Below are 25,412 nucleotides of genomic sequence, written 5' to 3' on the forward strand. Positions count from 1 at the left end.
GATGAAACAACTGTACTGTACAGAGAGTAGTATTAATTTGTCAGCTGCTTCATAAAATGAGGATTGTTTGTCTGTATATTGAAATATACTGGAGTTGCCAGTACCACTGGCAATTTAGTGTCAAGCTCCCTTTGTATTACACTACAACGCTCTTATCTAATTTTATGAAGGCATTAGAATATTTCAGTATTATTTTACTATCTCATCTGTAAATTTAAGCATTTTATTCATTTATTTAAATGACTTAAGGTGGCAATCTTAAAAAGTTACAAGCTTTTGTATTTTTTTATTTCAGTTTTTTCACATAGTTGTATGTATGGTTTGCTTTTCTAAATATGAGAAATAACAAAACCTCATTTCCTTTTTGTGTGTATTGCATGTGATTTCTTTCAGTATACTTTTACAGTTTTATGCCCTATAATAAGTATGGTAGCTTTGTTGTTGATAACTTTGAGCTTTCCTCTGGGCATATCACTCACAGGAAATATAAAATTCTGCAGTCTCTTCCTCCCCCCCCCCCCCCCCCCTTCAAATGCTCTAATAAGTATTTCTTAGCCGAGACAAATTTTCCATTTTTATAAATCACTTTCCAGCACATTCAGTTGGTAATAGCTGAACTTCGCTTTTATAGAAATTGTATACTGTCAACTTACACAGTCATTCACAGTAATTTGTTAAAACAAAATTTGTTGCAGTTACATTTTGCAGGGTGTTTTTATGAGCATTCTAAGGTGAAGTTTTTGCTGTGTACAAACTGTTCTCACCTTGTGTTAAATCAGTTACAGTTGCATGCACAGTTTATCAGACAATTAAACTAGAGTAATTAGAAATATTGCATGACCATTACTGATAATTCCATGTGTAGGCAGAAACATCATCTATTCTCTCACTAACAACTATTGATCTTCATAATCAATGGGCACCTGTCTCAAATCCTCCTTCCTCCCTTGACTACATCCAGCACCTCTGCACCTATCTGCACCAGTTATGCTCTGCACTTTACCTTGACTTGTATGATAGTGGCAGTAAAGTAGTACCATCAGTTTAAATGTCCAGGCAAGATTAAATTTAAGAGATTCCCGACACAAGTTAGAAATTCTGTAATATTGTTATTAATTCCCCCATGATGAGAAATATGTAATCAGTACAAGAAGTAATTAAGAGAAATTATTGAAGATATCCATTCACCTCAAGAGTATGTCATCAGGAACATTTATAGATAGGAAATACTAGTAGGAGAGGTGTAAGAATTGATGTCTGAGAAAAGTTGATCCATTACTGGATGAACATAAGAATGAGAAAAATGAAAATAATGTGTAGTGCATGGGATGAGAGACTAAAAAGCAGAAGTTGAGTGTTTGTTTATTTGATAATAAGCTGTAGGTAGGAGGGCCTCCTGAAAAGTGATGCCTCTGAAGTTTTTAGTGAAAACACTTAAAGTTTTTTGAATAAAATAAATGTTATTAAATTTCTTCATCTTTATTCTTTGCGTCAGCACATTTGCAGCACCCTGCCAGTAGTGGGTTCAGAATTGTAGCTTATAACATGGTGTGCAACGTAGTTATGTCAGTGTGAGAGAAACAGCATGCTGTAATCAAGTTTCAAATTCGAAGCGGTTGTCCACACATTGAGCACACTCTCCTTCAGCACGACAATGCCAGTCCGTGCTCACAATCTGGCACTTTGGGTTCACTGTCATAGATCATCCTCCATACAGCTCTGACTTGTCCCTATCCGATTTTCATCTGTTTTCAAAATTTAGAGAATATCTTTAAGGACTTTACTTAAATAGTGGTGATAGTATGCAAGCAGAGGTGGTGGCGATGTTTATCTGTCAGCAAACTCAAAAATTCTACAGTAACACTATCGAGGAACTGGTCTCTCAATAGGAGAAATGTGTTTGTTGTCAGGGTGCCTACACTGTGATATATATATGTAGACATGAAGAATAATTACGTAGAATCTTAATAATGTTTGTTTTTTATTCAAAAAGCTTAAAGGATTTTTATGCAAAATTTTCACACTCATTACTTTTCAGCACGCCCTTGTATTAAGTATGCCCTTTTTTTTTTTCTTTTTTTTTCTGTCATTGTGCAAGGACATCTGCAAAGTGTTCTCAGTTTTCAACAAGGAATGTGTATGCAAAAAGAGCATAGAAATGAAATAAATGAAAATGTTCTTTTTGTTGTTGTTGTTGTTGTTGTTGTTGTTGTTGTCTTCAGTCCTGAGACTGGTTTGATGCAGCTCTCCATGCTAGCCTATCCTGTGCAAGTTTCTTCATCTCCCAGTACCTACTGCAATCTACATCCTTCTGAATCTGCTTAGTGTATTCATCTCTTGGTCTCCCTCAACGATTTTTACCCTCCACACTGCCCTCCAGTGCTAAATTTGTGATCCCTTGATGCCTCAGAACATGTCCTACCAACCAGTCCCTTCTTCTCGTCAAGTTGTGCCACAAACTCCTCTTCTCCCCCAATCCTATTCAATACCTCCTCATTAGTTATGTGGTCTACCCATCTAATCTTCAGCATTCTTCTGTAGCACCACATTTCAAAAGCTTCTATTCTCGTCCTTTCCGAACTATTTATTGTCCATGTTTCACTTCCATTCATGGCTACACTCCATACAAATACTTTTAGAAACGACTTCCTGACACTTAAATCTATACTCGATGTTAACAAATTTCTCTTCTTCAGAAACGCTTTCCTTGCCATTGCCAGTCTACATTTTATACCCTCTCTACTTCGACCATCATCAGTTATTTTGCTCCCCAAATAGCAAAACTCCTTTACTACTTTGTGTCACATTTCCTAATCTAATACCCTCAGCATCACCCGACTTAATTCGACTACATTCCATTATCCTCGTTTTGCTTTTGTTGATGTTCATCATATATCCTCCTTTCAAGACACTGTCCATTCCATTCAACTGCTCTTCCAAGTCCTTTGCTGTCTCTGACAGAATTACAATGTCATCGGCGAACCTCAAAGTTTTCATTTCTTTTCCATGGATTTTAATACCTACTCTGAATTTTTCTGTTGTTTCCTTTACTGCTTGCTCAATATACAGATTGAATAACATCGGGGAGAGGCTACAACCCTGTCTCACTCCCTTCCCAACAACTGCTTCCCTTTCATGTCCCTCGACTCTTATAACTGCCATCTGGTTTCAGTACAAATTTTAAATAGCCTTTCGCTCCCTGTATTTTACCCCTGCCACCTTCAGAATTTGAAAGAGAGTATTCCAGTTAACGTTGTCAAAAGCTTTCTCTAAGTCTACAAATGCTAGAAACGTAGGTTTGCCTTTCCTTAATCTTTCTTCTAAGATAAGTCGTAATGTCAGTGTTGCCTCACGTGTTCCAATATTTATACGGAATCCAAACTGATCTTCCCCGATGTCGGCTTCTACCAGTTTTTCCATTCGTCTGTAAAGAATTTGCGTTGGTATTTTGCAGCTGTGACTTATTAAACTGATAGTTCGGTAATTTTCACATCTGTCAACACCTGCTTTTTTTGGGATTGAAATTATTATATGAAAGATAAGAACTGAAAAAGAGGCCAGACTAAGAAGGAATGGAATACATATTAAGGAAGAAGTAATGAGATTATAAGAAAAGCAAACAGAACAAACACAGCAGGTTGTTGACTGGTTTGAGGGTGAAACGTCAAGAGGGGGTGGGGGTGGGGGGGGGGGGGGGGGTGGGGGTAGCATGTTTTGGATCCTATTTATGATAAATGTCAAAGAACTTGTTCCCTTTTGCAGAATATAAATACACAGTTGTCGAGAATGTGTTCAAAGTGTTAAGCAAAATAAGGAAATAAATTGGTCCCTTACATTAATTTTCCGAAATGTGGTATCATCTACTGCTAGTGTTAAAGCGATCCTTTATGGTTGTCATTTATTGCCGCAGAATGTGTGGTTGTTTTGAGAGAATAGAATAGCAATCAGGCTGTATTGTTTTTAACATTTAGTGAGTTAGTTATTGTGGGGAGGGGGGAACCTTGTACATACTTACATGTTTGAGAGGGACAGGAAGAAAGAAGAGTTGACATAAATTAGTCATCAGGGCAACAGTTTCCTACATTGGTAGTAGGAGGCTCGTAAAGAGTTCTTCTTAGTTTGAAAATTATGGTGAATTGATGAATATTTGCAGAAGTATTACAGAAAGTTTAAGTTATAATATTTTATAAGAGGTGTAAGAAAAGGAACAGCCTAAAACAATTGAAGAATACAACTAAGTATGAGTAACACTAATTTTTTATTAGTGATAATGCACATAACGGCTAGACTTCCTTGCGGACAGGACAGCAAGCGTGGCAGGGGAGATGTAGTTCTACAGCTGAAGCTTTCACGTGAAACTTGTAAGCTGCAGATAGCCCGTCTGCAGACAGATTATGACAATAATACCACTAATTTGATAAGTCAGCCAAAAACACTATTACAGGATTATGCTGAAATTGCAACACTAGGAGCAATTTATTTTTGCCTGTATCGTACACTGTTTTCTCTCTCTCTCTCTCTCTCTCTCTCTCTCTCTCTCTCTCTCTCTCTCCCCCCCCCTCCTTCCCCCCTCCTTCCCCCCTCCTTCCCCCCTCCTTCCCCCCTCCTTCCCTCCCTCCCTCCCTCATGTTAATTTAATCCCCCCCCCCCCTCAAAACAAAAGTGGGGTTTGTGCAGTTCCACCTCACGAACATACTAATGCAGCTATAACTGTGACAGAATCATGAAATAATTTACTATTAATTAAACCATTGAGAAGGAAGGTTAATAACTTATGAAATAGTCATACTCATTATAAAAATAAAAGTAAGATTCCTTCATTTGTGTTGTTGCAACAGCATACTTTTTCTTATTTCACCAGCTATCAATAGCTGTTAAAATATTACATTGTTTAACTGAAAAAATCTATAAAAAACTGAAAAAAATCTATGGATCTCGACCAACGCAAGCAGCAATGTCGCGATACAATAAACCGCAATTGCGATAGGCTACAACCTGACGTTTATCAAATTCGGAAACCTGATGGTACGCATTTCTCCTCCTTACATGAGGCATTACAACAATGTTTCACCAGGCAACACCAGTCAACTGCTGTTTGTGTATGAGAAATCGATTGGAAACTTTCCTCATGTCAGCACGTTGTAGGTGTCGCCACCTGTGCCAGCCTTGTGTGAATGCTCTGAGAAGCTAATCATTTGCATATGACAGCATCTTCTTCGTGTTGGCTAAATTTTAATATGTGGTAATGAATTTCATCAGTTCTTAAAAAAGTCACAGACGTACAACAGCAAGTAAAATCTCGTAAAAAACTGGAATTGGTATCTGGGTAGAAAGTAATTGAGCTTTTTACCAACAGACGACAAATTATATGTCTAAACACGTGTTTTTGGGATATCTTTCCTTTGTACTCACCCATAAAAAAGCAGAAATTGGTGAACACGGTTAATTAACCTGAAAACTGTGAAGTATGGTGAAAGGCATCACAATCTAACAGGTGGGGGTGTGTGTGTTTTCCTTCTGTAGCCAATGGCAGTGCAGCATACTCTGGTGACACGAGCACTGTGACCTGTAGTGTATTGCTTGTAAACTTACTTGTTCCCCCCTGCTCCCTGCCGCCGTTGGATAAGCAGCTGCAGCAGCAAGTCGTATACTCCTAGCTCACTCATTTGTTACATAGTTTAATTCTTAATTTCTTTGCGTGTTTTTGGTACTTGCATTGTTTAATTCATAAATTTCGGGCGTATTATAGTATTTGAGAGTTGTAGCATCGCGTTTTAGTACCTGAATAGTGTAATTCGCGTAGTCGTCTGTCATCTGTTTTTGTTTTGAACGGCCAGTGTCGGTTGGTCAGTCAGTGTGCTCCCTGCCGCCGTTGGATAAGCAGCTGCAGCAGCAAGTCGTATACTCCTAGCTCACTCATTTGTTACATAGTTTAATTCTTAATTTCTTTGCGTGTTTTTGGTACTTGCATTGTTTAATTCATAAATTTCGGGCGTATTATAGTATTTGAGAGTTGCAGCATCGCGTTTTAGTACCTGAATAGTGTAAAATCGCGTAGTCTCCTTCCGCCGCCGAGCAGTGTGTCAGCAGTGCACAAGTGGCAGCATTACTGCATTTACTAGGCAATCTTGTATTTTAATAACCGTTTCAATTTTGTGTCGTTTTGTTTGTGCTCTCTGTAGATTAGTTCAGACGTTCTTTGCACAACAGTTTTTAGCATGGATAGGGACTGCAACTGCTGTGTTCGGATGCAGGCTGAGTTGGCATCCCTTCGCTCCCAGCTTCAGGCAGTGTTGGCTTCGGTCACACAGCTTGAGGCTGTTGCCAATGGGCATCACTGTGGTGGTCCGGATGGGGGTTTGTCGGGGACGGCCAGCTCGTCCCACGCATCCCCCGATCGGACTACGACTGTGGTTGCCCGGGATACTGCCCGCATTGAGGCTGATCCCTCACCTGTGGTAGAGTGGGAGGTCGTCTCAAGGTGTGGCAGGGGGCGAAAGACATTCCGGAGGGCTGAACGGAAGGCCTCTCCAGTTTGTCTGACGAACCGGTTTCAGGCTCTGTCTCAGGCTGATACTGATCTTCGGCCTGACATGGCTGCTTGTCCTGTTCCAGAGGTTGCCCCTCAGTCTGCAAGATCCGGGCAGTCGCAGAGGGTGGGCTTACTGGTAGTTGGGAGCTCCAACGTCAGGCGCGTAATGGGGCCCCTTAGGGATATGGCAGCAAGGGAGGGGAAGAAAACCAAAGTGCACTCCGTGTGCATACCGGGGGGAGTCATTCCAGATGTGGAAAGGGTCCTTCCGGATGCCATGAAGGGTACAGGGTGCACCCATTTGCAGGTGGTCGCTCATGTCGGCACCAATGATGTGTGTCGCTATGGATCGGAGGAAATCCTCTCTGGCTTCCGGCGGCTATCTGATTTGGTGAAGACTGCCAGTCTCGCTAGCGGGATGAAAGCAGAGCTCACCATCTGCAGCATCGTCGACAGGACTGACTGCGGACCTTTGGTACAGAGCCGAGTGGAGGGTCTGAATCAGAGGCTGAGACGGTTCTGCGACCATGTGGGCTGCAGATTCCTCGACTTGCGCCATAGGGTGGTGGGGTTTCGGGTTCCGCTGGATAGGTCAGGAGTCCACTACACGCAACAAGCGGCTACACGGGTAGCAGGGGTTGTGTGGCGTGGGCTGGGCGGTTTTTTAGGTTAGATGGCCTCGGGCAAGTGCAGAAAGGGCAACAGCCTCAACGGGTGCGGGGCAAAGTCAGGACATGCGGGGACCAAGCAGCAATCGGTATTGTAATTGTAAACTGTCGAAGCTGCGTTGGTAAAGTACCGGAACTTCAAGCGCTGATGGAAAGCACCGAAGCTGAAATCGTTATAGGTACAGAAAGCTGGCTGAAGCCAGAGATAAATTCTGCCGAAATTTTTACAAAGGCACAGACGGTGTTTAGAAAGGATAGATTGCATGCAACCGGTGGTGGAGTGTTCGTCGCTGTTAGTAGTAGTTTATCCTGTAGTGAAGTAGAAGTGGATAGTTCCTGTGAATTATTATGGGTGGAGGTTACACTCAACAACCGAGCTAGGTTAATAATTGGCTCCTTTTACCGACCCCCCGATTCAGCAGCATTAGTGGCAGAACAACTGAGAGAAAATTTGGAATACATTTCACATAAATTTTCTCAGCACGTTATGGTCTTAGGTGGAGATTTCAATTTACCAGATATAGACTGGGACACTCAGATGTTTAGGACGGGTGGTAGGGACAGAGCATCGAGTGACATTATACTGAGTGCACTATCCGAAAATTACCTCGAGCAATTAAACAGAGAACCGACTCGTGGAGATAACATCTTGGACCTACTGATAACAAACAGACCCGAACTTTTCGACTCTGTAAGTGCAGAACAGGGAATCAGTGATCATAAGGCCGTTGCAGCATCCCTGAATATGGAAGTTAATAGGAATATAAAAAAAGGGAGGAAGGTTTATCTGTTTAGCAAGAGTAATAGAAGGCAGATTTCAGACTACCTAACAGTTCAAAACGAAAATTTCTGTTCCGACACTGACAATGTTGAGTGTTTATGGAAAAAGTTCAAGGCAATCGTAAAATGCGTTTTAGACAGGTACGTGCCGAGTAAAACTGTGAGGGACGGGAAAAACCCACCGTGGTACAACAACAAAGTTAGGAAACTACTGCGAAAGCAAAGAGAGCTTCACTCCAAGTTTAAACGCAGCCAAAACCTCTCAGACAAACAGAAGCTAAACGATGTCAAAGTTAGCGTAAGGAGGGCTATGCGTGAAGCGTTCAGTGAATTCGAAAGTAAAATTCTATGTACCGACTTGACAGAAAATCCTAGGAAGTTCTGGTCTTACGTTAAATCAGTAAGTGGCTCGAACCATCATGTTCAGACACTCCGGGATGATGATGGCACTGAAACAGAGGATGACAAGCGTAAAGCTGAAATACTAAACACCTTTTTCCAAAGCTGTTTCACAGAGGAAGACCGCACTGCAGTTCCTTCTCTAAATCCTCGCACCAACGAAAAAATGGCTGACATTGAAATAAGTGTCCAAGGAATTGAAAAGCAACTGGAATCACTCAACAGAGGAAAGTCCACTGGACCTGACGGGATACCAATTCGATTCTACACAGAGTACGCGAAAGAACTTGCCCCCCTTCTAACAGCCGTGTACCGCAAGTCTCTAGAGGAACAGAAGGTTCCAAATGATTGGAAAAGAGCACAGGTAGTCCCAGTCTTCAAGAAGGGTCGTCGAGCAGATGCGCAAAACTATAGACCTATATCTCTGACGTCGATCTGTTGTAGAATTTTAGAACATGTCTTTTGCTCGAGTATCATGTCGTTTTTGGAAACTCAGAATCTACTATGTAGGAATCAACATGGATTCCGGAAACAGCGATCGTGTGAAACCCAACTCGCTTTATTTGTTCATGAGACCCAGAAAATATTAGATACAGGCTCCCAGGTAGATGCTATTTTTCTTGACTTCCGGAAGGCGTTCGATACAGTTCCGCACTGTCGCCTGATAAACAAAGTAAGAGCCTACGGAATATCAGACCAGCTGTGTGGCTGGATTGAAGAGTTTTTAGCAAACAGAACACAGCATGTTGTTATCAACGGAGAGACGTCTACAGACATTAAAGTAACCTCTGGCGTACCACAGGGGAGTGTTATGGGACCATTGCTTTTCACAATATATATAAATGACCTAGTAGATAGTGTCGGAAGTTCCATGCGGCTTTTCGCGGATGATGCTGTAGTATACAGAGAAGTTGCAGCATTAGAAAATTGTAGCGAAATGCAGGAAGATCTGCAGCGGATAGGCACTTGGTGCAGGGAGTGGCAACTGACCCTTAATATAGACAAATGTAATGTATTGCGAATACATAGAAAGAAGGATCCTTTATTGTATGATTATATGATAGCGGAACAAACACTGGTAGCAGTTACTTCTGTAAAATATCTGGGAGTATGCGTGCGGAACGATTTGAAGTGGAATGATCATATAAAATTAATTGTTGGTAAGGCGGGTACCAGGTTGAGATTCATTGGGAGAGTCCTTAGAAAATGTAGTCCATCAACAAAGGAGGTGGCTTACAAAACACTCGTTCGACCTATACTTGAGTATTGCTCATCAGTGTGGGATCCGTACCAGATCGGGTTGACGGAGGAGATAGAGAAGATCCAAAGAAGAGCGGCGCGTTTCGTCACAGGGTTATTTGGTAACCGTGATAGCGTTACGGAGATGTTTAACAAACTCAAGTGGCAGACTCTGCAAGAGAGGCGCTCTGCATCGCGGTGTAGCTTGCTCGCCAGGTTTCGAGAGGGTGCGTTTCTGGATGAGGTATCGAATATATTGCTTCCCCCTACTTATACCTCCCGAGGAGATCACGAATGTAAAATTAGAGAGATTAGAGCGCGCACAGAGGCTTTCAGACAGTCGTTCTTCCCGCGAACCATACGCGACTGGAACAGGAAAGGGAGATAATGACAGTGGCACATAAAGTGCCCTCCGCCACACACCGTTGGGTGGCTTGCGGAGTATAAATGTAGATGTAGATGTAGATGTTCATTGTGCTGAGTGAAGTGGGGCGGTATTTCCAACACTCACTGTTTGTGCTTTGAACTCGTCATTTGCTGCAGCGTAAACACAACAGGTTTTGTGAAAGGATGTATATGCACACTTCCTTCACATGTGGTACTTATTTATACGTGTGAACATGAAATAAAGTTACGTCTGCTGTGATTTCAGTGTTGTTTGCCTGTCCCAGCAATTCGTTACCTTCATAACGATCTGTCTGCCATCACAACACATTAAATACCATTGAGGACTGCAGCAAAAGACAAACAAGCTATTGCACAACCATTCATTGAACATGTCCTGTTAATTGTAGTGCCACACATAGCAGATGGAGTAGCCTATGTTGGCTGTAGTCAGTAGAGGCACAATACATTTTGTATTCTGTCGGTAGGCTCCTAGCAGAACTACTGTTAATAAAATAAATGCATGGTAGTGTAGGGCATATGCAGTATACCTATATAAATTAAACCTATATAAATTAAACTGAAGTGGAAGCTGTGGTCACTCCATTGCTATACCCTGGTCACATCAGCCCCAGCCTATGTTGGCTGTAGTCAGTAGAGGCACAATACATTTTGTATTCTGTCGGTAGGCTCCTAGCAGAACTACTGTTAATAAAATAAATGCATGGTAGTGTAGGGCATATGCAGTATACCTATATAAATTAAACTGAAGTGGAAGCTGTGGTAACTCCATTGCTATACCCTGGTCACATCAGCCCTACCTTGGAATTAGCCGACAAGTAAGCTTGTTGTTTATCATTGTAAATGCTTGAAGCCACTGCATTAGCATGACCTCACTATGCTATACAACTATTGGCTGCAGGTGGAAAACAAACATCCAAGATGTTGTAATTCGGCAGTTTTCACCATATTTCACGGTTTTCAGTTTATTCCACAGTATAGGCTATTAATTTTTGCTGTTTGCAAGATGAACATAAAATGAAAGAACCCTCAAAACTGTGTGTTTTTTAAGGTAAAATTTGTGACAGTAGTGTGTTGGGAAATGGATCAATTACCTCATAAATCCTTAGCAAAAGTGATAGCTTTTTCAGTTATGTACCCAGCAGTATCACTAATGACAAAACCCACTTTTTCCCTAATAGATCAGTTGTATGACATAAAATTTTGAAATTTCTTTCTTCTTTGTTTACGGATTTGCGATTTGGTTATGTCGGTTGAATTTACTGAGTGTTGGGAAAATTGCTACTTAGGAGGATAAGAATGAAATTCTCACACCGACTTTGATTTATAGCTTGTGTGCCTGCTTATATTTTATAATCCAATACCTCAGGAATTTGCAATGCTTAATAGGCTAAGGTCTGTAAACTCATTATGTGTCTTACTGTGGTTTGGTGGGTTTGGGGTGATGTAACAAGTCACCAGCAAATAAGAGCTCACTAGCCAGACATAATAGAAGTTTCCTTTATTCTGACCAAGCATATTCTTAGAGACTTGTGCTTCAGTTTAAAAGGTTGATGATTGACACTGTTACTGAATACAGCACATCATAAATACATGCAAAAAGAAACAAGACTGAGCTACACAAATGGCCCAGGAAAGGGTGGCACGTGGGCCCACTTGTCACGCATTGGCTCCGTCCGGAACACTTTGCTTCGATGGTCCTTTCTTTCCATTGCTGCTGCAACTTAGCAGTAGTTGTATCATAATTGCGCAGTGAAGCTGAACGTTGCAAGTTGCGTTGGCAACGCCTTTTGTGGATTATGTCAGCATTTCCTCTCTCACATCTCCCCTCTCCACAACGGCCGAAAATATTCCCTCAACCTAGCCACCAACCGTGGTGTGAACCATCTGTCTTTTGTGCCACTTACAACTCATTGTTCACTCATGTCAATTGTCAATACAAAGAAAATGGGACGAAGTCAAGTGAGACGTCAAGTAAGAATGTAAAATCGAAGTAAACCTTACTGGGAAGAAGCATAGAATCAGGGAATTTTTAGCATTAATCCTATGGAGTTTTCGCAGGGGCTATGAATTTATGGCATGTAATTGTGAGAAACATAAAATTGGATAATATAAAATCGAAGTTCCTGTTTTTAGAAGTTAGTGAATAGATTCTACTATTCCTCATCAAATATTGCTTATACTAAGAGCATTCGTCCATTCATTCATTCATTCATTATATTTCATAAATCCCACCTTGAAGGAAAGCCTTCATGGATGTGAGAAAAGTCGAATAACAACAAACTAGTAGTCTATAGCAGCATCTGCACGGATATTTTGGCGAAGTGCACTGACGAAAAATTGTGACTATTATTTATATACTCTCCTTACAAATTACTGGAATTACTTCCAGGTTATTTTATATACACTGATGAGCCAAAATGATATGACCACTGCCAACTGCAAAATTGAATACCACCTGTTGGCGTTGCTGGCACACGATACAGTAAGATAAATATACAGGGTACTTAAAAAAAGTCCATATTTCGAGGTGGTAGTATGGACTAGAATGAAACAATATTCAGTGAACACGGACTGTAAAGTAATTGGTCATCTTCGCTAGTGTGAAATGCATTTTCTGCTGCAAACTGTTTGCCATTATGAACAACCTACAGAATGCTGTCAACAAATGAGGACATATTCCTCTGGTATTGTCCACAGTACAGCATGCAGTAAATGTATGTAAGTGTTGTTGCTGTAAACATATTCACATGTGCAGGTAAGTGCAGCACATATGTTAGTGCTAATGGAACCAGTATGTTTGTTTGATAAATTTGCGAAATCCTTTTCCATTATTGTTTTATCTTTGCACTTACCAACATAATGGAAGCCTTTTGTTCCACACCAAGTCATGATCTTGTGAGACCCCCTCCTCTAAGACAATTAATTGGTAACAACACATCTTCTTTTGTAACTGTGACTTGTTGACTAGGTAATAACACTTACTGATGGATGAAGCGCAGTCCTTAAAACAGACTAAGATCCAACTATATGTTTATGATTGCCTTTGTAGGTGACAGTTATGAAATCTTGCCATGCTATTCTAATAATACCTTGCATTCTGAAATGATTCATTCTGTGATGACATTCCCTACCCTTGCACTAACATTAAACACTATTTGCACTCGTGGCCCAGCACGTGTTATGGCACCTTTATCTTAATGACTGGCTGGCTCTGATCAACAAACACGAATGCTACACTGCGCGCTCAAAACGAGCCGTGCTGTATCTGATAGTTGTAACCAGAGAGGTTTAACCACAAGTTGCTGTTGCTCACAGAGACTATATTTGTTCCCTAATGAAAGAGGGAAATCAATGGTAAACTCTTAAATTCTTGGCTTTTGATTCCTCATGCTTAAGTGAAATGTAAGGGAGTAAATTTAAAAACAATCCCCAAACGAAAAATTTAAGTTGTCCAACAATGCTTAGAAAGAGCAAGAAGGAACAATCGAACATGAATATTGTGGCTTGCCTATATCTAATGCATATATTGTCTAATTAACATAACTTCAATCGGTGGGAAGACATATGTCAACAAAAACATAGAATTTTGAAGGCAACATCTAAGTACTAACATACATTTACATAGAAAACTTGTCAGTGGAAAACACAGAGGAGAAAAAGTAGGAATCTGATCTGACTTTGAAGCTGTGGCCACAACTAAATAATCAAGAAGATAAGCACTCATACAGTTAGTAATTAGAAACAAAGGCCACTTTCATGTAAAGCAGCTCAACTACTTCTACATAAACACTGTCTTTTATGCAATAAAGTAGGATTAAAGCAAAGTCAATCTCTAAACACTTAGGTTGCATGGCTTAAGATTCTTATCAGTCGGTGCAGTTGTTTGCTGTAACAGTTGAGATGCAAATATTTACCATAATAATTTTTTTATTTATAAAAGTTCATTACATGAAAAGGATAGATCAGAAGATGCATAAAACACCAGACAGCAGTATATGAATTGTAGTAGAAGGAGATAAATGGAGATGCAATCAAACAATGTTAATAAATCATTATGTTATACAGCGTGTCAGCAAAAAGAACTCCAACATTGACTCATTAAGTTCACAATAAAGATTAGAGTGTGGTTCAAAAATACCTTCAACAGTGGTAAATTCCCATTTTATATCAATTTACTTTCATGATGCACTATATAATTCACTGCTTAAATATTCTCTGCTTTTAAACTTCATTGTAGATACTTCTGCTTTTGAGATATTGTAGCAAAGAGTACACCGCATCGTGGAGTACAGATGGCATCCATTAAAGCAGTGGTCGTAGTACATTGTTTGGATGGTATGCCGCCTGGCAGTCACACAGCTGGGGAAAATGGGGTGAGCTTCGTAGCAGCTGCCTGCACAACATTTTTGACACAGAAGTGCTGGCAATTGTGGTGGTTGGCAGCAGGTATCAGATCAGTAGAGCTACCAAAAGGTGGCTCAGCTGTTACAGTGCACGAGCACACACCAGTGCAGGCACACCTGCAGTGAATGGGTGGAGTGCGGTAGTCGGCAGCCTTAGTGCTGCCACGACTCAGGCAGACATGTTTAGACAACATTAGCAGCAAAATGATCACATGCTGTGTATAGGCAGAGGTTTTGCATTAGTTTTAGTATTCAACATGTGCACCATATACACACAAACAATATATGTGGCACAGCACTTTGCATAGTGAACTCACTGGAGCTGCACAAACTAGCATTTTTAAGTGGAAATAAAAATATAATGCACTACAACAGTCAAGTAGGAAATTCTGGAACATGTTATTTTGTTGTGGTTTTCAGTCCAAAGACTGGTTTTATTCAGCTCTCCGTGCTAATCTATCTGTGCAAGTCCCTTCATCTCCAAGTAGCTATGCAACCTACATCCCTCTGAATCTGCTTACTGTATTCATCTCTTGGTCTCCCTCTGCAGTTTTTAACCCACACGCTTCCTTCCAGTACCAAATTGGTGATCCCTTGATACCTCAGAATGTCCCCTGCACACCGATCCCTTCTTTTAGTCAGATTGTACCACAAATTTCTCTTCTCCCCAAGTCTGTTCAGTACCTCCTCATTAGTTACATGATCTACCCATCTAATCTTCAGCATTTTTCTGGAGGACTACATTCCAAAAGCCTTTGTTCTTTTCTTGTGTAAACTGTTTATTGTACACGTTTCAGTTCCATACATGACTGCACGGCATACAAATACTCCAGAAAGTACTTCCTGCTGCTTAAATCTATATTCGATGTTAACAAGTTTCTCTTCTTCAGAAATACATTTCTCCCCATTGCCAGTCTACATTTTATATCCTCCCTACTTCAAGCATCATCAGTTATTTTGCTCCCCAAACAGCAAAACTCATTTACTACTTTTTGTATCTCATGTCCTAATCTAATTCTCTCAGCATCACCTGATTTAATTCAACTACTTTCCATTATCCTTGTTTTGTTGATGTTCATCTTATATCTTCCTCTCAAGATATTGCCCATTCCATTCAATTGCTCTTCCAAGTCTTTTGCTGTGTCTGACAAAATTATAATGTCATTGGCAAACCTAAAAATTTTTATTTCTTCTCCCTGGACTCCAGTTCCTACTCCAAATGTTTCTTTTAGTTGCTTTGCCACTTCCTCAATATGTAGACCCCCTTCTCGACCACTGCTTCTCTTTCATGCCCCTCGACTCTTATAATTGCCATCTGGTTTCTGTACAAATTGTAAATAGCTTCGCTCCCTGTATTTTATCCCTGCCACTTTTAGAATTTGAAATAGTATATTTCAGCCAACATTGTCAAAAGCTTTCTGTAAGTCTAAAAATGCTATAAACATAGGTTTATCTTCTGTGAGCAGTCATAGGGTCAGTATTGCCTCACGTGTTCCTACATTTCTACGGCATCCGAACTGATCTTCCGCTTCTACCAGTTTCTCCATTCATCAGTAAAAAATTCGTGTTAGTATTTTGCAACGATGACTTATTAAACTGATAGTTCGGTAATTTTCACACCTGTCAACGCCTGTTTTCTTTGATATTGGAATTATTGTATTCTTCTTGAAGTATGAGGGTATTTCGTCCGCCTGCTCACCAGATGGAAGAGTTTTGCCATGCCTGGCTATCCCAAGGCTATCAGTAACTCTAATGGAATATTGTCTACTCCCAGGGCCTTGTTTCAAATTAAGGGAACATTGTATGTCCTATGCCGCCAAAGTTAAATTATCGAATTTTGTGAGACATTTTAAAAATTTTATTGTGGGGCATGTTGTTGGTCAAAATTGTTAAGGCTTTCGTGGCCACTTGTTGACAAACTGCCTATTGGCTTCTGTCTCAGGTTCTTCGGCCGACGTTCATCTAATGATTTTTCTGACGTTTCGCCAGCACGAGTGGCTGGCATTGTCAAAGCTTCACCCTCCATTGCCGGTGGTGAACTGGAGCCGAGCTCGCGGCCGCAGACTACATGTACCTGGCGCGCCAACGTCCGAGGGCTTCTCCGCAGTCATTTCCGATACGGTTCTCCTCTTGCTACCTGTGACGGTCGTTCGCTGCAGTACGGGAAGCCAGGATCCGTTTACCTTAAGGCTTTCCTCTTTCTTGTTGAAACTGTTCGTGTGTTTTTGTATTTCTACAGCTTCTGTGAACAAGCGCGTGTGATAGTGCTTCTCTACAGCCAGAACTTCCGTGTCGGCGAATTTTATTACGTGGTCGGTCTCATTCAGTGCGTGCTCTGCCACGGCCGATTTCTCCACCTGCCCCAACCTGCAATGTTGCTTATGCTCTTTGATCCTGGTGTTAATTGATCGTCCAGTCATTCCGACATAAACTTTTCCACATTTGCATGATATACGGTATATTCCCAACATTGCAAGTGGGTCTCTTTTCTCCTTCGCTGATCTAAGACACTCTTTGATCTTCCTTGTCGGTTTGAAAATCGTCTTTATGCCATCTTTGCGCAATATACGGCCGATTCTGTCCGTCACTCTCAGAATGTATGGCAGAAAGGACATACCCGACATTTCTTTTTCTGGTTCCTTACTTCGCCGAGTGTTTGGCTCTGTTACACTTCTAATGTAATTTGTGGAGTACCCAGAAATGCAACACCTGGAAACTGTTCTGAGGAGCCCTGGCCCATATTCTGTATCTTCAGCGTCACAAAAGCCCAGTGCGTGCCTCTCCTTTTACTTTCTTGCTTCTTTTTGTCATTTGCTGAGCAGTTACCTCTGCTCCACATACACGAAGCTCATCCAGTTCTCACAGTCCTTTAGCTGTGTTCTGTCCAAATCTTACCCGTATGTTCTCCAGAACCCTAAGTCTTTCTTAATTCCCACCACTAAAAGTTATTACAGCATCAGACACTGCCAACTTTAGAGTCACAAGGCCAACAAATATATTTTTAGGCACAGAGCACCGCACAACATTATTGAAGGACTCAATTACATTCTGGGTCTTCCCAAGTAAACACTTCTTTAGTAGTTCAGGATTTGCCAAATCTCTATAAATAGGTTTGACTACCTCCATTACTGTCCATAATATCATTGCTTTTACCACTGTCACCTGTTTCTGAAGTTACTTTCCTTTTCGATACACTGGGGGCATGGTCACTTCAGAAACATTGTCATGGTTTCCTTCACTGTTACCACATGTGTTTTCAAGTACTTCAGAAGAAAATGCAGGTCTCTCATATCTGTTACCTGCAAATTTGCATTTCTTGAAGTTACTTTTACGCTTAGTCATTTTATTTACATATAAAAAGCAATAGAAGTTAGCTTACTACAAAAATGGCTGATAATCACACTACTTTCAATGAAAACTAGTATCAGAAACAAAGGACTGATTTGTTTATCCATAAAGCCAACTTCTGAGACATAGCAGTACACACAAAACAAAGCAATTCACAGCTTTCTAGACTGCGTGGTTCCCAAGATATGACTGCTAAACTGTGGCAGTATATGCATAGCCACGAAATTTGAGAGTCACACTTCAACATTCAAAATATTATTTGAAGGTCTCACAATTGTCTGATTTTAATGTATTATATATCAAAATGTCCAGGAAAGTCCAAAATACATTATGGAGTAGAAAACAGAAAATGTCAAATTTCAACGAATTTCACGTACAATGTGCCCTTAAGTCTTTCAGTTCTTTGTCAAATTCTTCATGCAATATCATATCTCCCTTCTCATCTTCCTTTATGTCCTCTTACATTTCCATAATATTATTGCCCTCAAGGACATCTCCCTTGTATAGACCCTCTATATACTCCCTGCACCTTTTCCCTTCTTTTCTTGGAACTGGTTTTCCATCTGAGCTCTTGGTGTGTGTGTGTGTGTGTGTGTGTGTGTGTGTGTGTGTGTGTGTGTGTGTGTGTGTGTTAAACCAGGGACCTGGTTCTCTTTTGTCCAAAGGTCTTTACCTGTAGGCAGTTTCTATCTTACCCGTAGTGATATATGCTTCAACATCCTTACATTTGTCCTCTCGCCTTTCCTGTTTAGCCATTTTGCACTTCCTGTCAATCTCATTTTTTAGACTTACTTTCGCCTGCTTCATTTATTGCATGTTTACATTTTCTCCTTTCATAGATTAAATTCAGTATCTGTTGTGTTACCCAAGGATTTCTACTAGACTTTTTGCGTACGTGATCCTCTGCTGCCTTCACTATTTCATCTCTCAAAGCTACCCATTCTTCTTCTATTGTATTCTTTTCCAATGTTCTTCTCAAATGTTCCCTAATGCTCCCTCTGAAACCTTCTACAACCTCTGGTTCTTTTGGTTTATCCAGGTCCCATCTCCTTAACTTCCTACCTTTTTGCAGTTTCTTCAGTTTTAATCTACACTTTCTAACCAATAATTTGTGGTCAGAGTCCACATCTTCCTGTGGAAATGTCTTACAATTTAAAACCTGGTCCCTAAAACTCTGTCTAACCAGTACATAATCAATCAATCTGAAATCTTCTGGTGTCTCCATGTCTCTTCCACATGCACAACCTTCTCTCATGATTATTAAACCAAGTGTTAGCTATGCTTAAACTATGCTCTGTGCAAAATTCTACCAGGAGGCTTCCTCTTTCATTCCTTTCCCTGAGTCCATATTCACCTACTACTTCTCCTTCTCTTCTTTTTCCTACTACTGAATACCAGCCCCCAATGACTATCAAATTTTTGATTCCCTTAACTATCTGAATAATTTCTTTTAACTCATCATACATTTACTCAATCTTCTTCTCATCTGCGAAGGTGTGGACTTCATGTCTACGTGGGTGCAATAATGTGTTAATTTTGCTGTTCATAATAGCTTATCCGTGTTCCTAGTTTTTACGCATTATTATATCTACTCCTGCATTACCCCTATTTAATTTTTGTACTTATAACCCTATATTCACCTGACCGGAAGTTCCTCATGCCCCCAAACTTCGCTAATTCCCGCTATATCTAACTTTAATCTATCCATTTCCCTTTTTAAATTTTCTAACCTACCTGCCCAATTAAGAGATCTGACATTCCATGCTCTGACCCGTAGAATGCCAGTTTTCTTTCTCCTGATGATGACGTCCTCATGAGTAATCCCTGCCCGGAATTCCGAATAGTGTACTGTTTTATGTCCAAAATATTTTACCCAAGAGGATGCCATCATTATTTAATCATACAATAGAGCTGCATGCCCTCGGGAAAAATTACAGGCGTAGTTTCCCTTGCTTTCAGCTGCAGTACCAGCACAGCAAGGCCATTTTGGTTAATGTTACAAGGCCAAATTGGTCAATCATCCAGACTGTTACCCCTTAACTACTGAAAAGGCTGCTGCCCTCTTCAGAAACCACACATTTGTCTGGTCTGTCAACAGATACCGTTCCATTGTGGTTGCACCTACTGTATGGCTATCTGTGTCAGTGAGGCAGGCAGTCTTTCCCACCAACGGTAAGGTCCTTGGTTCATGGTGGGGATTTTTGAAAATACAAAATATGATTGCTATCAACTATTTGATGCTGTTAAATCAAATTTTTGGATTGATCTTATAGATTTCTCTAGCATCCAATACATCCTGCTTTGTTACTGCATGTGTGGGACTACAGTACTCACTATCTGATTGGATGTTTCCCACATTTACCATTTTTTAAATTTCTTTTTCAACATCAAGTTTGGCTGACTCACTAGATTCCACACAGAATAAGATGAAAGTTGCCTTGGTGGAACCGCTATACCTCCCTCAAGTCTGTCCTTCAATGCTCAGTAAGATCTGTTAATTTATTGCAGCAGTGTTATTAACTTCATACCACGACTTCACATCATTACTTTTTCCAATGAAACCGTGGAGTCACAATTTCCTCTTCTTTCATGCTAACAAAATGAAAGTTCTGCCGCAGAATCCAGTAAGAAGTCCTACATCAACCCCTTATATATCATTCGTTAGTGAAACATCAGAATACTGGCAAGTGACATATTTAGCTTTTTTGTTTGTTTTCATACTTTAATTCTTAAATTCTTTATATGTTTTTGGTGCTTTCATAGTGTAATTTAAATTCCTTGTATATTTTTGTATTTGGCATGTGTAGTATCGCGTTTAGCAACGGTAACATGTAGGTTCATACAGTCTGTAGCACAATAGTAAAATTTTTTTTTTTTTGGCCAATGACCATTTACAACAGCTCAGTCAGCCATATGCCTCCAATGGTGAAGCACCAGGACACTAACTAGCAAGTTACATTTTTAGTGTGTCGATTTGTGGTTCATATTTTAATTCTTAAGATAGTAGGATAGTCTACCCGTGCAGTAGAGTGGTCAACTCAAGAGACCCTCATGTGGGGACCCAGCTTCGATTCCATGAAGTGCCAGGAATTTTTCCTTGGTGGGAGGACTGGACCAGGATACACTCAGCCTCTTGATGCCAACTGAGGAGCTCCCTGATTGAGAGATGACAACTCCAAGGTCTAAACATCAACAATGGCTGGGAGTGCAATATGCTGACCCCATACCGCATCCAGTGATGAACGACTGAGGACAATGCAACAGTCGGGAGACCATTGCATGGTCTTCAAAGTCTGATGACAGGGTTTCTGTTTCTAGATAGTAGGATTTATGTGAGCGCACACAGGAGCAACTGATCGCAGTTTGCGAACAGTTGAAGATGCTTATTGCCATGGTCAGCCACCTGCAGACTGCTGCCTTGAGGTGTGGTGGCAGCAGAGAAACTTGCATGATGCATGGGACACTTGAGGTGTCACTTGTTCCATCCATGAGCTCTGTTGTCAGGGCACCTTCCAGTGTATCCTACATGGGAGATCTGCACTCAAATTCCTCTTGGGCGGCTTAAAACCATGGTCATTATTGAAGACATCAATTCTAGTTTTTTAAAGAGTGCTGCTAGTACATTTGCTGATTGGCTTTCCTGAGTGGTAGATTCATCCACTGCAGGCCTCAATTTGAGTTTGCTAGTCCGATCACTACCTACTGTGATCTGTTTAGCTGTTTTCACTATTTCGACATACGAGGCGTGGTTTTTTTTTTTTAAGTACTATTTTGAAATTTAAAAAATTCGTGCTAAGATATCTCAACAATTTTATTTTTACATGAAAGCCTGTACCTTAATCTAATTTTCTACATAATTTCCGCCAATATTGAGGCACTCATCATAACGTTGTACCAGTTTTTCAATACCCTCCTCATAGAAGTCTGCCGCCTGACTTGTTAACCTCTGCATCACCACTGTTTTGACTTTGTCATCGTCCTGAAGACGCTGACCGTCCAGGTGTTTCTTCAAGTGCAGGAATAGACAGTAGTCACTGGGCGCAAGATCGGGGCTGTACGGAGGATGATCTAGAGTTTCCCATCGAAAAGATGTGATGAGATCTTTGGTCTGATTTGCCACATGCGGACGGGCATCGTCTTGCAGCAAAACGATTCCCTTGCTCAACTTCCATGGACTGTTGCTTTGATTCTGGTGTGACATAGGCCACCCATGTTTCATCGCCTGTAACAATATGGCTTAAGAAATCATCACTGGGGCAATTCCATGTCAAATCAACAAGTGCTACAACCTTACCCTCTTGGATTTAAATGAAATTAAGTATGCCTGTAGTACTCATAAATAGTACCACAAATTAATTTTTTCACATTTTTCTGATAAAAAGTTACTGAGTAATGGACTTTCAAAAATTGAAAAAATGACAAATTTTTGACTCGCCGAACAATGTTGTTTTCTTTATAACTCGTGTTCTAATTAAGCTAGAACAATCAAATTTACTTCATTGGAAAGCTCCTTTTAAAGAGCTTTTATATGACACCAAACATCATTAGTTTAATACATATATACACATTGTTTATAAAAACAACATTGTTGAATTTATCGAATTTTGAAAAACTGTATTTTTAAAATTCTCAAAAAAATATATGTGAAAGATACACTTTACATCTACATATTCTGAAAGTTTCAACTTGGGATGAGCATGGGATCACTATCAAAAGCAATTTTACGTTAAGGGCAGTGCTTTAAAAATTCGTAAAAACTAATTTATTTTAGATATTAGGCGTACTTCTCACGAGCTGTATATTGTTGTAAAATTTGGAAATTAAAAATAACTTATAATTGACAAAAGAACATATGTTTTATGCTTCTGTAATTAATAAATATAAAATGAAAACTTAAAAAAAAAAATAAACACAGAAAGATGAATACCTGAGATCAGACCTAAATTCAGTTAGTAATTACTATTATTTACAAATAGGCATCCTATTAGTGCACTTCTTCATACTTCAAACTAATCAGTCTGTTGCACATCAATATTTATGCACTGGATAACTTATATGTTCGCCCTGTAGCAGTTTGAGGGTTTACGATTGCCACTACTTCCCTACTGCTTATGGAAGGAATGTCTGGATGACTCAGAAATGTATAAGATGGTGACAGTCCATGTGGCTGTAAGAAACTTAACTGTGATTTCATCCTTCTCCTGATTTTTTTTTTTCAAGTACACAGGTTAACCACCAGTGTCCATTATAATCACAAGCAACATATCCTTTTATGTCTTGGAACGGTATTGTATCACTATCAGAAACTGCCACCAGTTCAATTTTACTATCATCAGAGTTTGAATACACTTTTATTATTTTGTCCTTGCTAACAGGAGTAAAAGTGTGAAGTTTTTGTGTCCCTGCAATTTTGCAGCATTTCTCAAATCTCTCCATAAGTTTCATTTCTTCATTTTTGTGATCTTTAGTAGCATATTTGTAGTTCATTCCTTCTATGTTATCCTTGACAAACATATAAAGTTGTTTTGGTGTCATTATTTGATCACTGTATGGCTGTTGCAAACTTGCTCGAGCTGCAAGTCATTTAACTGTTCCACCAATACCATCACTAGCTCCCTTCCCATGCGAGGTGGCTGAAAAATGCCAGTCAGCTTCAGTTTGGAAATCATCTTCATGATGGCACAGGTTGATAAAGTTCTTCCTATTTTTATAATGAGCTGCTGCTCCATCAGAGAAATAATATATTTTTCTTGGTTTTCTACCGAATTTAACAGTCAGGAAGTCCAAGTACAACTGGAACAAATGCACAGCAACAGTGTCGTGTTTGGCATTCTGATATGATTACACGATTTGTGTGCTCGAGTTTGTCTTAAATGTTTCTGGGCCAGGGCAGAATTTACATTTACCAAAATGACAAGCAGGTAATGACGGATTACATACAAATCTTGCAATGCAGTCTTTGTAAGTTTTTATTGGATTATCTTCATCCTTTGTCAGCTGAGGAATGTTACATCCAGTCAGCACGAGTTTGAAGTTTTGATGGGTAGTACACACACAGACACTATGTGTACCACTACTACCAGCTAAAACACAATTTTTGGGACGTAGGTCCGCAAACTTCAAAAATCCAATGTGGAGCTCTGGATGGTTGTCTTTAAAGTTCGCATAAATTTCTTTCAAATTACTTAAAACTATCCATTTTTGTACTTGCAGTTTTTCTCCATTATCTCTCACAAGCACAAAATCTTTTTTCCCAGGCATTGCCCTGCTTATCTCATCAGAACAATAAAAGTTTCTAACAAAATCAGCAGTTGTTTGATCAAGAGTCTTGCCAGGTTTTGGCTTTGGTGAAGACAAAATTCCCTTGGCCTTCACCAAATCTTTTACTCTTCGCGCCATGTAATTTGTTACGTTAAATTCATCATGAAGCTTCTTAACACTCCAGCTTTTGGGTAAAATGGTAAGAATTTCCATCTTTTTACTTCGAGATGTACATGTACGAAATTTATCTTTTAGCTCACTGATCATCTCAGATTCTGCATGATCATGTACCTCCTCTTCTTTTTCGGAAGGAAGCAATAATTTGTTTGAATTGTTGAAGTTAATTTAATTAGTTTTTCATTAGGATATTTTGCTTCACACAGTCGTTTCTTCTTAACTGGCGATTCACCAATGGACTGCAAAGAAGCATTCAGCCTTTCTAAGGCCTCACTTGCTGCAATGTCTTGTAAATCACTATCACATAAAACTTATTCACTTTCTTGTTTCACCACAGACTACAGTAGATCATCATCATTTTCTCTGCTAGATGTATCACAAATTTCTACTCGTGCAATTTTCTTACAGCAGTTGTCACACACTTTTTGATTTAAAGTGAAGAAAGGTTTTCTTGCTATCATCCATTGTGAAACAGGCCATAAGTTTTTCTTGTGGTTATTGTGGCCCTTTTCATTAAATGGATTACAGCACAAAGCTGAAATTTTAGGCATTTTATATTTCTCAAGTGAACAAACTAATTAAAAAAAAAAAAGGTTTTTGAAGTTTAATGCCCCAGCTTTCTATATTCAGTACTACACAATATTACTCCTCTATTCCTTCACTTCCTGTAAAAAAATATTTCATTATGTTAATAGTATGCAAACATTAACTGGTTGTAGGCATACAAACTTACAGACTCTTGTGATGTTTGTACAAAAGTACCTTTAAGCTAGATTCAAAACACATTTCAGAGTTAATCACATAATTTCACTACAGCTGCCTCACAACAAAAGAATGTGGGGGTCACTTTCAACAATAGGTGAAAATTGCTGACAATATTAACCAGAGATAAAATACTGAATAGATTGCAGATAGTAACACCAAAGAATCATTTTATATATAATCTTTAAAATGAGAGAGAGCTTCCTTTTTTTGTCCCCCCCCCCCTCCCCCCCCCCCCCCCCCCCCCCCCCGCCCGTGGTTTTACAGCTATTAATAAATAGTTAGCACTAAAGTTTAATAAGCAGTTACTCATTTCAAAAGTACAATTTTTGGACCATGTAACAATATCTAACACTGTAATATTTTCATGTGTAGCAAAATAATAGAAATTCACCTATCTGACTGATTTTGGAGAATCGTGGTAAACATAAAATT

At 39.8% G+C, this 25,412-nt stretch overlaps 1 protein-coding gene across 6 annotated transcripts in view; it reads left to right on the top strand.

The window, feature by feature from the left end:
• LOC126163145 (lethal(2) giant larvae protein homolog 1) overlaps positions 1 to 25,412 on the top strand; it is a 379,746-nt gene that overhangs the window by 284,561 nt on the left and 69,773 nt on the right. The gene's annotated exons all lie outside the window — the stretch shown is intronic.

Source organism: Schistocerca cancellata, chromosome 2, assembly GCF_023864275.1.
Source record: "Schistocerca cancellata isolate TAMUIC-IGC-003103 chromosome 2, iqSchCanc2.1, whole genome shotgun sequence".
Taxonomy (NCBI): domain Eukaryota; kingdom Metazoa; phylum Arthropoda; class Insecta; order Orthoptera; family Acrididae; genus Schistocerca; species Schistocerca cancellata.